Consider the following 15,515-nt stretch of genomic DNA (forward strand, 5'->3'; position numbering starts at 1 on the left):
GTAATTTCATGCATGCATTCAATGTACCCTATCAACCTCACCTTGTACATCTTATCACTTTTCTTTACCCTTTCCTTAAAATAACTCACCAGGTTTCAATGTTTTATTCTCATGTATGTGTACAAAGTGTGCATCATCATATTCACTTTCAGTCACATTCTTTATTTTCCCTCCCCCTTCCACTGGTAATTGTTCTCCAACAGAACCTGTTTTACTTTCTTGTCACTCTCCCTCCTCCACTGGTATATATTAACTATACCGGGAGGCTTCACACTAGTATCTTGCATGTGTGCATGTTATATTTTAAGCCTTTCTATTGCTCTCTTTCCTCAACCCGCATCAGCTTTCAGTGAGATTCCTCATGTCATCTTCATACATAGATACAGTGCATTTTATTCTTTTTCCCTCTCTCCAGTCCTCCTCATTCCTCCAAATAGTGCTTTCATTACACTTACGTATGTGTGTATATTTATATATATGTATGTATATTTATGTATACATATATATGTGTGTGTTTATATGTCCATGAATATGTTTGTAGTCTGAGTTAAATTCTACAAAATGAATAAAAAGATATGATATCTGGCTTTTTAAAAAGTTATTGTTATTATGAACGTGTTATATAGAGGGGTTACAGTTACATAAGTCAGGTAAAGAGTACATTTTTTATTTTGGCGATGTTACCCCTTCCCTTCTTTCCCAGTTTTCCCTTCCCATCCCACCCATAAGTTATATAGTTTATTTTCAACATAGTGTCCAGTGAATACCACTGCTACATTTGATCACCCTTTGTGCCTCCATTTCTGTGCTTCCTTTTACACTCCCAAAAACTTATAAATGAACAAAAAGAACAAAAGGAAAGTAAATGAAAACAGAAAAAAGAAAAAAATCTCTTCATTTCCTAGAGTTTATTTCAATAAACATTATCTGTATGATCATATACACATAGGAATTGTGCCTTTCTGTTCTGCTCCTAAGAGTATCCTCCTTTGGTCTCATTGTGCGTGAATGCCTAGAAACTGCTATCATTTATTATGTCCTGGTATTTTATATCTAGCTTCTACATATGAGAGAAAACACACACCATGTATCTTTCTGAGCTTGGCTTATCTCACTTAATATGATTTATTCTAGGTCTATCCATTTCCCTGCAAATGACATAATATTCTTTCTAATGTCTGTGCAAAATTCCATTGTATATAGGTACTACATTTTTTTGATCCACTCATCTATTGTAGGGTATCTGTGATGTTACTACATTTTGGCTATTGTGAAGAGTGCAGTAATGAACATGGATGTGCGAGTGTCTTTATGGTTTCCTGGCTTGTGATGTTCTAGGTAGATGCCCAGGAGTAGTATGGCTGAGTCATAGGGAAGATCTAAGTTTAGTTGTTGTTGTTTTATAGGTCATGGGCCTTGAACTCTGGGCCTGGGCACTGTCCATGAGCTCTTCAGCTCAAGGCTAGTGCTCTACCACTTGAGCCACAGCACCACTTCCATAAGTTTAGTTTTTTTGAACAACCTCCAGACTGCTGTCCAGAGCGGTTGTGCTAGTGTTTATATTCCCACCACCAGTGCAATAGGATTCCTTTTTCTCCACAAGCCTACCAATGTTTTTCCAAACAATTCATAATGTTGGCCAATCTCACTGGGGTGAGATGGAATCTCAGAGTTGTTTTGATTTGCATTTCCTTTATGGCCAGCGATGATGAGCGTATCCTCCTGTATTTCTTTGCCATTCTTACCTCTTCTTCTGAGAAGCCTTTGCCCTTTTAGTAACTGATTTATTAGCTTTGTGAGGGGTTAGTTATTTGAGCTCCTTATATATTTTAGATATTAAGCCTTTGTTGGACGTATTACTGGTGAAGATCTTCTCCCAGTGTGTTGATTGTCTTTCTAGTTTAATAACTATATCCTTTGCTGTTCAGAGACTTTTTGGTTTGATATAATCCCATTTGTCAAATCCTTTTCCTAACTGCTGTGCCCCTGGGATTCTTTTCAAAAAGTTTCTGACTATGCCTATGAATTCTAGTGTTTCTCTTATTTCTTCTTGCAGTAATTTCAAAGCTTCAGATCTGATGTTGAGGTCTGGCTTTTTTAGCTTGATATATCTCACTTAACATGATGGTTTCCAGTTCTTTAAATGTTTTGCAAACCCCATCCTCATTGTCTTCTGAGATTCTAAAGACCATAAGATTAAAACCTTTATTATTGTCCTACAGGCCTTGTGTTTGTTTTTATCTTTTAAGAAGACTTTTAAAAGTCTTAGTTTTAGAGCAATTTTAGGTGCACAGCAAAATGAATGGAAACTAGAGTTCCCAGACATTTACTGTCTCCTTCCATAGGCACAGTCCCCTCTACTAGTTGCATCCTACACCAGAGCAGTGCATTTGGTACAATTAACCAACATTATTGTCATTCTAAACCCATAATTTATACTCAGGTCCACTATAAGTCTATAATCAATGGATTTGGACCAATGTGTGATAACATGTGTTCACTATTACAGTAGCATACAGAATATTTTTACTGCTCTAACATGATCTATTAATCCCTGCCTTTTGAAAACTCTTGGCCACAACTAATCCTTTTATTCTTTTCACAACCTTTCCTTTTCTAAATCATCACATAGAATCATACAGGAAGCAGACTTTTACAGATTGGCTTCTTTCTCTTCACAATATATATTCAAGATTCCTCCATTCCTGATCATGCCTTGGTAGTACATTTCTTTTTAGTGCTAAGCAATATTCCATTGCAAGCTAATTCAGCATTTATTCACTCATTTACTATCTGAAGTACATCTTGGAGCTCCCATGTTTGAGCAGGTATGAATTTAGCTACTGCTGTGAACACTTGTGTGTAGGGTTCTATGTGAAAATTTATTTTCAACGCATGTGGGTAAATACCAAGGAATATGATTGCTTGATCTGAAGGTAAGAAGAGTATGTTTGGTTTTGTCAGAAACTGACGAACTGCCTTCCAATGTGGGCTGTGCCTTTTTCACTCCTATTAGAAGGAGATTGTTCTTGCTCTGCATTCTTGTCAGCAGTTAACACTGCTAGTGTCTAGATGTTTACTTTTTGAAGTGTGTGTGTGTGTGTGTGTGTGTGTGTGTGTGTGTGTGTGTGTGTGTAGGTCTTAGGGTTTGAACTCAGGGCCTAGGCGCTGTCCCTAAGATTTTGTGCTCAAGGCTAGCACTCTACCACTTTAGCTGCAGCTCCACTTTTAGATTTTTGCAGTTAAAGATAAGATTTTCATGGCCTTTCCTGCTCAAGCTGAATTTGACTTATGATCCTCAGACCTCAGCCTCCTGAGTAGTTAGGATTACAGGTGTGAGCCACTAGTGCTGGCTCCATTTGAAGTTTGTAATGCGATTCCCTAATCCCACATAATACTGAAAATATTTTCATATGCTTAATTATCATCTCCATATCTTCTTTTGATTCCTGTTCAGATCTTTTGGATATGTTTTGATTAGGTTGCTCATTTTTTTAATTTCTGAGTTTAAACTTTTTATTGAATATTTGGGACTAAGAGTCCTTTATCAGATACGCCTTTTCTAAACATTTTTTTTCAGTCTGAGCTTCATCTTCTCTTGATTTTCTTTCTTCTCAGTTTTTTCTCTGTTATTTGGATGGGATAATTTAAACTATTCTATCTTCAAGTCTACTGGTTCTTTCCTCTCTTCCTTCTTCCTGCTGATGAGTCTATCCACTGATTTTTCATATCTTTTATTTCTTTGCTGACATTTTCAATTTTTTCTCTTTCTACTTCTGGTTTCCTTTAAAAATTCACGTCATTGCTCTGGTATGTTTTATCTGTTTTAAGCATATTTGTTACTTACTGAAGAATTTTCTTTGTAATTAATTTTATTATTTTTAGTTGTACAAAGGGGTTTCAATTCCCCATGTTTTAAGGTTTTAATTACAATGTACTTCATCAATATCCCCTCTTCCAGCTTCTCCCTCATCTCTCTCAAACCAACCCATCCCCTCAAGTTATCTAGTTCCATTTTCGCATATGTCCATTGAAGATGACTGCATTCGCTCACCCTTCCTCTCTTCATCATCTCCCTCCTCTCCCTTTGATTTACTCCTCTCCCCATGAAGCATTTTTTTGGTGGCTTCTTTAAAAATCTTTGTTGGATAATTCTAACATGTGTCATCTCAGTTCTGAACTCTATTATCTTTTTTTCACTTAAAAATAATTTTTAGCCAGGCACTGGTGGCTCACGCCTGTGATCCTAGCTACTCAGGAGGCTGAGATCTGAGGGTAGTGGTTCAAAGTCAGCTCGGGCAGGAAAGTACCTGTGAAACTCTTATCTCCAATTAACCACTCAAAAACTGAAAGTGGTGCTATGGCTCAAGTGGTAGAGTGCTAGCCTTGAGCTGAAGAGCTCAGGGACAGCGCCCAGGCCCAGAGTTCAAACTCAGTCACTGACAAAAAAATAAAAATATAAAAAATAGAATGTACAGAAAGCAGATTTATCCCATCACAGTTTGTTGCTTTACCAAATATCATTTGGTAAATCACAGTCTTTCCATCATTATAAAGTTTGTAAAATAGGTAAGAACTCAAGTTGTATTTAAGTCTAGTAGACTAGATAATTGCTACTAGGGTTTGTATGCTGTTAGTTTTGCATTTAGTACATTCCACACCACCCACCTCCACTCACCTACCTTTCCCATAGTGACCTCTTCTGCCTCCACCACCATATCTAATCACCCAAGCCACCAAGAGTATCATATCTTTGTGCTGGAATTGTTCTCCATTCACATTCTAATAGATCTATAGTCTTCCTTTGCATCTAGTCCATGTCTACCTTTGCTCCTCATCCAGACCCTTCCATGCCAGAGCTGCCTCCAGAGGCAGAATTCAAGAATAGTTCGATGTATTGGTGTTACATTTAATGTTTGTCTTTAGACATAGTAAGTACAGTCTTCATGTATCACAAAATCAGCATCAGCTGCAAGATTAATATGGACTTGGATTTAGTTGTAAGGAGGTTAGCAATGACATTGTCAGTTGCACAAAATGGTAATCCTCTCCTATGTACAAAATGACTACCATGAAACCCTGAAGTTGCCTCACCAGCTCTACCATCGCCATGCTGCCCACTTTTCAACTGTCTCTCATTCTTTCATGAAAGCTTCAGGGTCCATGCCCAGCTTTATAACAACATTGTTTTTCCCTGTTGCTCATCATGTAGTCCCTTTTGCTATCCCAGCCATCTTCTTAGTGGATTGTAAAGTCTTTTGGTTGTAGTCCTGCTACTTCTGAAGTTGTCAATATACTTGTGTGCTGTTCTTTACATGGTTTTTCCCGCAACCATTATGATACCTCGTTTGAGGCCAACTACAGAGGGTCATGAGGGTGTCCCCTATGCACATCATCTGACAATCAATCATTAGTCTGACCCCACTGGTACCATTTCCAATCCTTGAAAGCTGTAACCAAATGTCAACTCACAAAGTTTTACTGTCTATTCCATGACATTTGGACTGTTCATAATCCAATCCATCTTAATACTATCTCATTTAAATGTCTCCTCCATTGTATATACCAGCTGGTGGATAGTAACTGCCCACTTTGAGTTTGTGGAGTCCTGGGTCATGTGGAGAGCAGGGTCAGCTGAATGCTTCATTAGTGCCTTCAGCAGTGAGGAGGTTCTTGGACGGTGGCAGTGGCAACTGCTGAGGAAGCTGCATAGCAGAGCTAGTGGCTGGGGAGGGACAGCACAATGGTGGAACAGGGCCTATGAAGACCACTTATTGTGGTTTTGGCAGTGCTGGAAATCAAACTTAGGACCTTGTATGTGCTAGTGCCCTTCCACTGAGCTACATTCCTAGTCCCACTTAGTATCATCTTTATTAAATATGAGATCTTGGTGCTTGTTGTGATAACTTATATTTTAGTGAAACCTAGGGATTTGGCTTTTTGGCATATTGCAACATCTTTTTTTATTGCATGTGCCTTCCCCCCCCTTTTTAAAAAAAAAATCTAGAATCTTTTCTATTAGCTTAAACAGGCAAAAAAGTTTCCCTATAATATTTACATACATGCAAAGTTGCTCAAAGATTTTCTCCCACTTTGTGAGTTGTCTATTCATTCTGGCCATTGTTTCTTTTACTGTGCAACCTCTTAATAATTTGGTGAAATCTCATTTGTCAATTTTGCTCTTATTTTCAGAAAATCGATTGCCTATGTCTGTATCTTCAAGTGTTCACATAGTAGCTTTAATTCTTTTTTTAAAATTTCCATTCTTTAAATCTTTGAACCATTTTGAATTTTTTATTTGTCAATATCGGTGCTTAAACTAAGGGCTTATGCACTGTCTCTTAGTATTTTTCCCCTCAAAGTTGGCACTGTATCACTTGATCCACAACTCTACCTGCAGCTTTTTAGTGGTTAACTGGAGATAAGAATCTTATAGGCTTTTCTGCCCAGGCTAGCTTTGAACCATGATCCTCAGATCTCAGTTTCCTGAGTAGCTAGGATTGTAAGCATGAGCCACTGGCGCCCAGCTAATTTTGAATTAGTTTTTTCAGAGAGTGAGAGACTAGATTTGCTTTTCAACATGAGGATAGTGTTTTCTCAGCACTATTTGTTGAAGAGGTTGTCTTTTCTCCAACGAATGTTGGGACACAATAAAGGACCTAAAATAAACCCACACAGCATTAACTATGTGATATTTTACAAAGGAGCCCAAACCAATTGTTCCAGTGGCTCTGTGGCTCTGAAGTGTTGTGATAACCCCAGGACAGCTGTGGCTGCTTGGGAGTCATTTGTGTTTCCACATTAATTTTAGAGTTTTTCTTATATCTGTAGAGATTGACATTGGAATTTTGATTGAGATTGCATAGAATCTGAAGATTACTTTTGGTAAGTAAGATCCACCATTTTAACAGCACCAATTTTGCCAACATATGAACACTGAAGGCTTTTCTATCTTCCAGTGTCTTCTACAATTCTTCAATGCTTTATGTATTTCATTGTAGTGATAGTAATAGCTATAGTGATAGTTTTGGTGAAGTTCGTGCCTAAGTAATTTTATGAAGTTATCAGATTGTGAATGAGATTTTAAAAAATCTTTTTTCAGTGAGTTCATCATCGGTACAAAGAAAAATGTCTGAGATTTGTATGTTAATTTTGTGTCCTGCTACATTGCCAAGAGTGTTTTTTAAATTTTATTGTGAAGATTCTGTACAGAGGGGTTACAGTTACATGAGTAAGGTAATGCGTACATTTCTTGTCAAGCATTGTTACCCCCTGCTTTGTTGTTCTCCCACTAACCCTTCCCTCCCCCAAAGAGGGTTTTTTTTTTTTTTTTCAGATTTAAGAGGTTTTTGGTGGAGTCTTTACAATCATATCACCTGAAAAAATTGGGATAATTTGACTTCTTCCTTCCCTACTTGTATCCTTTTTATTTTGTATTCTTGCCTTGTTGTTTTGGCTAGAAGCTCAAGTGCTATATTAAATAAGAGTGGAGTGAGTGGATATCTTTGTGAAATTTGTACATTTGGGTTCATATCATGAGACTGAAAATCTCTCTCTCTCTGTCTCTCTCTCTCTCTCCCTCTCTGTCTCTCTCTGTCTCTCTGTCTGTCTGTCTCTCTCTCTCTCTCTGTCTCTCTGTTCCCACTCCTGGGGTTTGAACTCAGGGCCTGAGTGGTGCCCCTGAACTTACTCTTATGCTCAATAGTAGCACTCTACCACTGTATCTACAGCTCCACTTCTGGCTTTTTCACTGTTAATTGGGAATGAGAGCCTCATGGACTTTTCTGTCTGGGCTAGCTTTGAACTGCAATCCTCAGATCTTAGCCTCCCAAGTAGCTAGGGTTATAGGCATGAGCCACTAGTGTCTGGCTGAATCTTTTTTAATTCTTCTGTTTTTATCCTCTAATACTGCCACCAAGAAGGGGAAGGGGAATGCCACTTCATTACTATCACATGAGGCTAGAAGTCTTGGTTCCCACCTGGCTTTCACTGACCAAAGAATGGGAAGTTCTTCATTATTATTGGACAAGAATGAGAGTTTATGTTGTATTCAAGATCTACACTGGTAACTAGGCACTCTTACCTTTCTTTACTAGAGAGTTATTGCTTCTCCCCTCTCTGGAGGTGCTATCTACTTTACCACTGGTGAAAATCCAGACTTTCCTTTAGATCTTCTCTGATGATATTGCCTCAGAGGTGAGGTTACTTCTAGACACAGGCAGACTCATAGGCTCTGTACATTGCTCCCTTGATATAGTGCATATAGACAGGCGTCATTATGTGCTAGTGGGGTTAAAAGTCCCTGATTCATACTTGACCTACTGTGGCAGCAAATTAGAGTACTGAGGTTCTGAGATACGCTATGTAGAGCTGAGCACCAGTGGCTCACATGTGTAATCCTATCTACTCAGGAGGCTGAGATCTAGAGGACTGTAGTTCAAGTCCAGCCTAGGCAGGAAAGCCTGTGAGACTCTTATGTCTAATTAACCACCAAAAAGCCAAAAGTGGAGCTGAAGCTCAAGCAATAGAGTGCCAGCCTTGAGCTTAAAAAAAAAAAAAAGCTAAGGGATGACGCCAGGTACTGGATCAGAGAGAGACATACACACAGAGATACAGAGAGAGATACAGACAGAGACAGACACAGACAGAGATAGACAGAGACACAGAGTCAGAGAGATGAGACAGAGACAGAGAAAGCATATAGCCCATGAAGGTTCAGGACTCCTCATTCATCTTTGCTGGTAAGGGTGGGGGTATCAGTGGGCCCACAAGCATTTTTTTCCTCTGCTTCAGGCAGTTGTAGAGTGGTTATTATCTAAATTTTTTTTGTCTTTCTAGGTTAATAGTTTCCTACTCTTTTGACTAGAGAGAACAATTCCCGCCTCCTCTTTGGCAGTAGTGAAATTTGAACTCAGGGCCTTCAGCTTACTCAGCAGGTGCTCAATCATTTGTACTATGCTCCTGGCCCTGACAAGTCTTTTGTTGGGACTCTTTTGTCTATGCCTTTTAATGGTTTGTTGTTTTGGGTTTTATTTTTTTTGACTTCAATTCTGGAACAAGGAAGGTGAAGAGAGAATACTTGTTGTTTCTCCAACATGAGGACCACAGATGGTATGCCTTCTTTCACTTGCATTTTGGCATTAGATTTGCCTTGTGTACCATGTCCAAGATTTTAATTACAATAGCAAGAGGAATAGGGTGAAGTATGTCATCTATCTTCCTTCTCTTATTTTATTTTATTTTTTTGGTCCAGTCGTGGGGCCTGAACTCTGGGCCTGGGCGCTGTCCCTCAGCTCTTCAGCTCAAGGCGAGCGCTCTACCATTTGAGCCACAGCGCCACTTCAAGCTTTTTTCTTTTTTTCTTATGTGGTGCTGAGGAATTGAACCCAGGGCCTCAGGCATGCAAGGCAAGTGCTCTACCACTGAGCCACCTTCCCAGCACTCCTTCTCTTATTTCAAATAAACAGAAATACTCCTTTGCTGTCATTCCCATGTTTTAAAGAGATGAAAATAGTGTGATTCAAGATGAATCAAAGCAATGACAGTTTTAGAAAATCATTGCCCTGATTCTAACAGAGACATCTATTGGATGTTGTTAGCTTGGTAACAATGGTCATGTAGTATCTATTTGTATGCTGCTATCAAAGATTACATCTTCAGATATTGCAAAAGGGATGACAGGCTCTTGTGATGTCAAGCCCCATTGTGTAGGTTTGTTTTTGTGACCTGAAGTGCAGAGCAATCAGCTTTGCAAATGTTGAGCTTCACTGTCTGGATTTTGTGTTAAGGAAACCATAATCATTATCACATCTAATGTGCCCTTTTCAGCTCTATACTAGAGTCTCCTGCAATCCATCCTTCCCTGTTCTGAGATCATGACCCAGCCTCAAGGGCACAAAGCCTGTCTCCACAGCCACATGCTTCATATAACAGATGAGTGGCTTGCTCTTCAGGCATCTCTCTGTGAATATCATTTCTCACAATTGAGCTTTCTATAAGAATTATTAGATGGTAGGGCATTCAAGGTTATCTTTCTCTCCTTCTCCCTTCCCCTCCCCCTTTTTTCTGTCCATTTGCATGCTAGTACTGGAATTTGAACTCAAGGCCTCACACTCTTGGTCAGCTTTTTTGCTCATTTGAGCCACACCTCAACTTCCAGCTTCTTTCTGGCTAATTAGAGATGAGCTTCTCAGATTTGTCTCTTGGGCTGGTTTTGAACAGCGATCCTCAGATCTCAGTCTCCTGAGTAGCTAGGATTACAGATGTGAGTTACCAGTGCCTGGCTTGAGGTTATCTTATAAGTCCTGGAAGTGATGATAGACCACCTTTGCTGATTACAAAAGGCCTTCTAACTGATGAAGGGTATGCTTTGCCAGTCAGTGAGGTGGGAGGGGCTCAACAACTCATCCCCATCTTGCAGGCGGCTGTGACGATCAAGTATATATCAGATGCTTTGCTCAGGGCCTGGCAGTATGAAAGCCAGTAATAAATGGCAATTCCTCCTCTTTGCCACATCCCAGATCCTACCTTCTAACTCCTTATCCCCTTTGCATGACCACATATAAGTCCTTTACTACTTTTCCACCCCATGGGACGCCCTTCCCTTCATAAGCCTTCATATGCCACCATTTGTGGCAGTTTCCATGGTAATCACTGTCCTCATTAGTTAGGATTTTTTAATGGCCCCTAAGTGTATGGACTCTCCTAACCCACATCGGAGGAAGATTTCAGTGAGCCTTAGGGTTGTTGAGAAATGCCATCTATACACCATTTATTCAAGTCATCCTAGTTAGATGCAAGAACACACAACATTGTTTGAATGAGAGAATCACTCATCCTGTCCTGGACTCCCAGCTCCTGGACACCTGGAGAGTCACTGTTTCCCCAGAACATACAGATGAGGGATTCTCTGACTGGGCTATAGGTGTTGGGATGTGTGTTAAGAGGTTCAGCATATTGGGTAACAGGGAGCCAATGTCACCAAAAGCTTCTGAGTACATCACTGAGGATTTTGCTCTTTCCTCATCCACCTACGTGTTCCTTAAGCTTCTAAGCACCATGAGTTCTACTCAGGCAGTTCTCTATACAATCTTGGTCCTGATCCTGGAACTAGCTGTCACCTGCTTTGCTCATCCACCATTTACTTGCCCTACTACTAGAGGCACTACAGATAGAACAATGAATTTCCTAATATCCTGAGATTCCCAATCTCAACGAGCTTACAAGCAAATAGAAGAAAGTAGATGGACATCAAGTAAGTTGAGAACTATGTGGAAAATTGAGGCTGACTTTGGCCAAGACGTTCACAGTCTTGCTAGATTCCCAACTCCTTTCCTCCCTCTGTTCATCCTCCTCCATAGTTTGTGTACTTGTGTCCTGTCCACATCTGCAAGAGCACACATGAGACATTTTGAGATGTCCCAGTGGCATGAGGTCGGAGGTGAAGGAGTGTCTACTGGGAGAAGACTATACAGAAGCCCTTGGGAAACTAGAATATACTACCTTGGCAGAGCAGTGTAGCTTTCTCCAGTCCTGCACATCTTTAGGGTCCACTCTGGCACCTTCCAGCTTATTCAGGCACAGCTTTTCCTGACCACTTCCACACCCCATCACTAATCTGCTTTGTATTCTTTGGCCTTCACCCCCGATCATTCTTAGTCTGTCAAAAGAAGGAATGGGAAATGTGACAGAATTCCTAAGAACCCTAACCAGCCTCCTGCTTCCCTTCAAAGGACATGTATGAGGTGAGAATGGGTGTCAGGGGTACAAGGAAATAAATTCCCCACAACATAGAAGATTCATGGTATTTCTTCAAGTGCAGGGATGGGGATTACCTGCTATCTGGGGTATTTGAAAAGTAGTAGATGATGTGCAGATCTTAAGCCAGTCTGCAAGATCTTTTACACTATGGCTTCTGACATGACAATTGCTTTGAACATATATGGTTTGGGGCCATATGATTTCCAAATTAATTTCAGATGAATAATCAGTACTTTTCATGTAAACATGCTCCCCATGCAGCATTTGTTTCATGCAGCAGTGTCAGCATGGGGCATACTCACACGAAAACATTACTCATTGTTTATGTGAAATTCCAATTTAACTGACCTTCTGAATTTATCTGGCCACACTATCTTGGTGCAGGGAAAACTACAAAGGACTGGTTTTGATTTTTGTCTGTGTTTAGGGACCTGGGTCCACAAGCAGGGAAAATGGTTTCACCAATAGGTGGTTCAGGCCCTTGCAGCTCTGCCAGCCTCAGAGGCTCTGAATCTTCAGGAACTTTGTGAGAAAGGTGTGAGGAGATGACAGAAGGGTAGGACCGAGCACTAGAAGTCCCCAAACAGCCTTGACCATTTTTGTAAATAATACCACATATACTAATGATGGGCACATGGCTTCTCATATGACTGGGACCATCTAGACCTTCTACCACCTCTTCTCTGTCTCCCTGTCTCTGTCTCTGTCTCTCTGTCTCCCTGTCTGTCCCTCTGTCTGTCTCTGTCTCTGTCTCCCTGTCTGTCTCTGTCTCTGTCTCTCTGTCTCTTTCTCTCTGTTTGTCCTGGGTTTGAACTCAGGGCATGAGTGCTGTCCCTGAGCTTTAGTGCTCAAAGTTTGGAGATCAGTGTCTCCTGGACTTTCAGGCTGGTTTTGAACCTCAATTCTCTGATCTCAGCCTCCTGAGTAGCTAGGATTATAGGTATGAGCTATCAATGCCTGGCTAGCCCTGCTTTTAATGACAGTGACAGCAGCCATCTACATGGAGCCACCATGTCACAGTTTACCAAGTAACCAATCTTCTGTTGCAACTCATTATCTCCTATTTGCCAGCAAGGAAGCCAAGCCTCAGAGGTTTGTTTTTGTTTCCTCTTCCCATCCCTTCTCATCCTTCCCCAGCCCGCCCCCCGCCCCAGCAACCAATCCTCCTCTCCCCCCACCAAAGTTGTAAAGTTCGTTTTTGACATAACATCTTGTACATCTCATTGTTGCAATGGGTCCACCTGTTTCCCTATTTAAACCATTTGTTTTTCCCCTTCCCCTCCACAAATTATACCAACCTCAAATACAGTGAAAGTAGGGGTTATACCATGGGGGAGGGACATACAAAGCAACAAAGAAATCATCTTATAAATATGTTAGAAACAATCGCATGAAAAAAACATTTGAGTACATATCTTAGGGTTCATTTCCCTAAAATCAACTTATCTGACCTTTTCTGCTTGACTCAGACATATACTAGTTATGGCAAATAAGGGAAACCTTGGGACCTATGTTTCTTTGGGCCTGGCTTACTTCACTTAATATAATTTTTTTCCAAGTCTTTCCATTTCCTAACAAATGGGGCAATATCATTCTTTCTGATGGAGGCATAAAATTCCATTGTGTATATATACCACATTTTCTTGATCCATTCATCTACTGAAGGGCATCTGGGTTGGTTCTATATCTTAGCTATGGTAAATCATGCTGCAATAAACATAGTCGTGCTGGTAGCTTTAGTGTGGTCTTGTTTGTGAACATTTGGGTAAATGCCCAAAAGTGGGATTGCTGGGTCATAGGGGAGCTCTATGTGGATTCTTTTGAGGAACATTGATACTGCTTTCCAAAGTGGTTGAACAAGTTTACACTCCCACCAACAATGCAGTAAGGTTCCCTTCTGTCCACATCTCCTCCAGCATCTGTTGTTATTAGACTTCTTGATTATAGCCATTCTAACTGGGGTGAGGTGGTATCTCAATGTTGTTTTGATTTGCATTTCTTTTATGGCTAGGGAGGTTGAGCATTTCTTCATGTGTGTATTGACCATCCTTCTTTCCTCTTCAGAGGAGTTTCTCTTTAAGTCTTTAGCCCACTTATTTATTGGGCAGTTGTTTCTTTGAAGATTTGTTGTTGGAGGATTTAATTTTTTGAGTTCCAGGTATATTTTAGATATGAGACCCTTGTCCGTTGTATGGCTAGTGAAGATCTTCTCCCAATCCGTGAGCTTTCTATTGATCTTGCTAGCTATGTCCTTTGCCATGCAGAAGCTCTGCAATTTCATGCAATCCCATTTGTCCAACCTTTCTTTGATTTGTTGTTTCTGGGTCTCTATTAAGAAAATTTTGGCCTGTGCCAAGGAGACCTAGGGTTTCTTCTATTCCATCCTGTAATGTTTTCAGAGTGTCTGCTTTGACTCCGAGGTCTTTGATCCATTTGGAGTTGATTCTAGTGCAGGGTGATATATAAGGATCTAGCTTTAGTTTTCTGCAAGTAGTTAACCAATTTTGCCAGCACCATTTACTGAAGAGGCTGTCTTTCTTCCATTCTATTTTTTTAGCTCCCTTATCAAAGATTAGATGGCTATAGGTCTGTAGGTTCATTTCTGGGTTTTCAATTCTACTCCATTGGTCCTGAGGTCTGTTCTTGTGCTAGTACCAAGCTGTTTTGATTACTATGGCTTTATAGTAGAGTTTGAAATTTGGTATTAATATTCTTCCAGCACTGTTCTTTCTGTTGAGGATTGTTTTAGCTATTCTGGGTCTTTTATTGTTCCATATGAATTTTTGGGTTGCCTCTTCTATTTCCTTGAAGAATGAGGTTGGAATATTGATAGGTATCACATTGAATTTGTAGATAGCCTTGGGAAATATTGCCATTTTCACGATGGTGATCTTTCCAATCCAGGAGCATGGGAGTTTTCACCACTTTCTAAGTTCTGTTTTGATTTCTTTTTTCAAGTTTTTAAAGGTTTAATCATAGAGGTCCTTCACTTCTTTGGTTAATTCCTAGGTATTTTATTTTTTTGTGGGGCTATTACGAATGGAGTTGCTTTCCTAATTTCAGCCACACTTTTCTCATTGTTGGCATACAGAAAAGCCATTGATTTTTGAGGGTTAATTTTATACCCTGCTACTTTGCCCAAGTTTTGAATCAGCTTGAGTAATTTGGGAGTGGAGTCTGTGGGATTCTTTAAATACAAGACCATATCATCTGCAAAGAGGGAGAATTTTACTTACTTCTTCTTTCCCTATTTGGATCCCCTTTATGTTTGCATCTTGTCTTATTGCTGTAGCTAGGCATTCTAATACTCGGTTGAAGAGAAGTGGAGAGAGCGGACATCCTTGTCTCGTTCCTGAGTTAAGAGGAAATGGCTTAAGTTTTTCACCATGGAGTATAATGCTGGCTGTAGGTTTGTCATATACAGCCTTTATTGTATTGAGGAATGTTCCATGGATTCCTAATTTTTCCAGAACCTTCATCATAAAGTGGGGGTTGCATCTTGTCAAATGCTTTTTCTGCATCTATTGAGATAACCATGTGGTTCTTATCCTTGCTCCTGTTGATGTGATGAATTATATTAATTGATTTGCGTATATTGAACCAGCTTTGCATCCCTGAAATGAATCCTGTTTGATCGTGGTGTATGATTTTTTGGATGAATTGTTGAAATCGATTGGCCAAAACATTTTTTATCGTGTGCAGCCGTCTTTTATTGTGAAATACACGTCTTCTTTATCCTTGTGTAAACCCGGCAT

The 15,515-nt window shown here is 40.0% G+C and overlaps 1 pseudogene; it reads right to left on the reverse strand.

Annotated features, from left to right (window-relative positions):
• Positions 1-4,645: 4,645 nt before the first annotated feature.
• On the reverse strand, positions 4,646-15,515 carry LOC122120640 (annotated as a pseudogene).

This window comes from Dipodomys spectabilis, unplaced genomic scaffold (assembly GCF_019054845.1).
Source record: "Dipodomys spectabilis isolate Male_0828 unplaced genomic scaffold, ASM1905484v1 ptg000176l, whole genome shotgun sequence".
NCBI lineage: Eukaryota > Metazoa > Chordata > Mammalia > Rodentia > Heteromyidae > Dipodomys > Dipodomys spectabilis.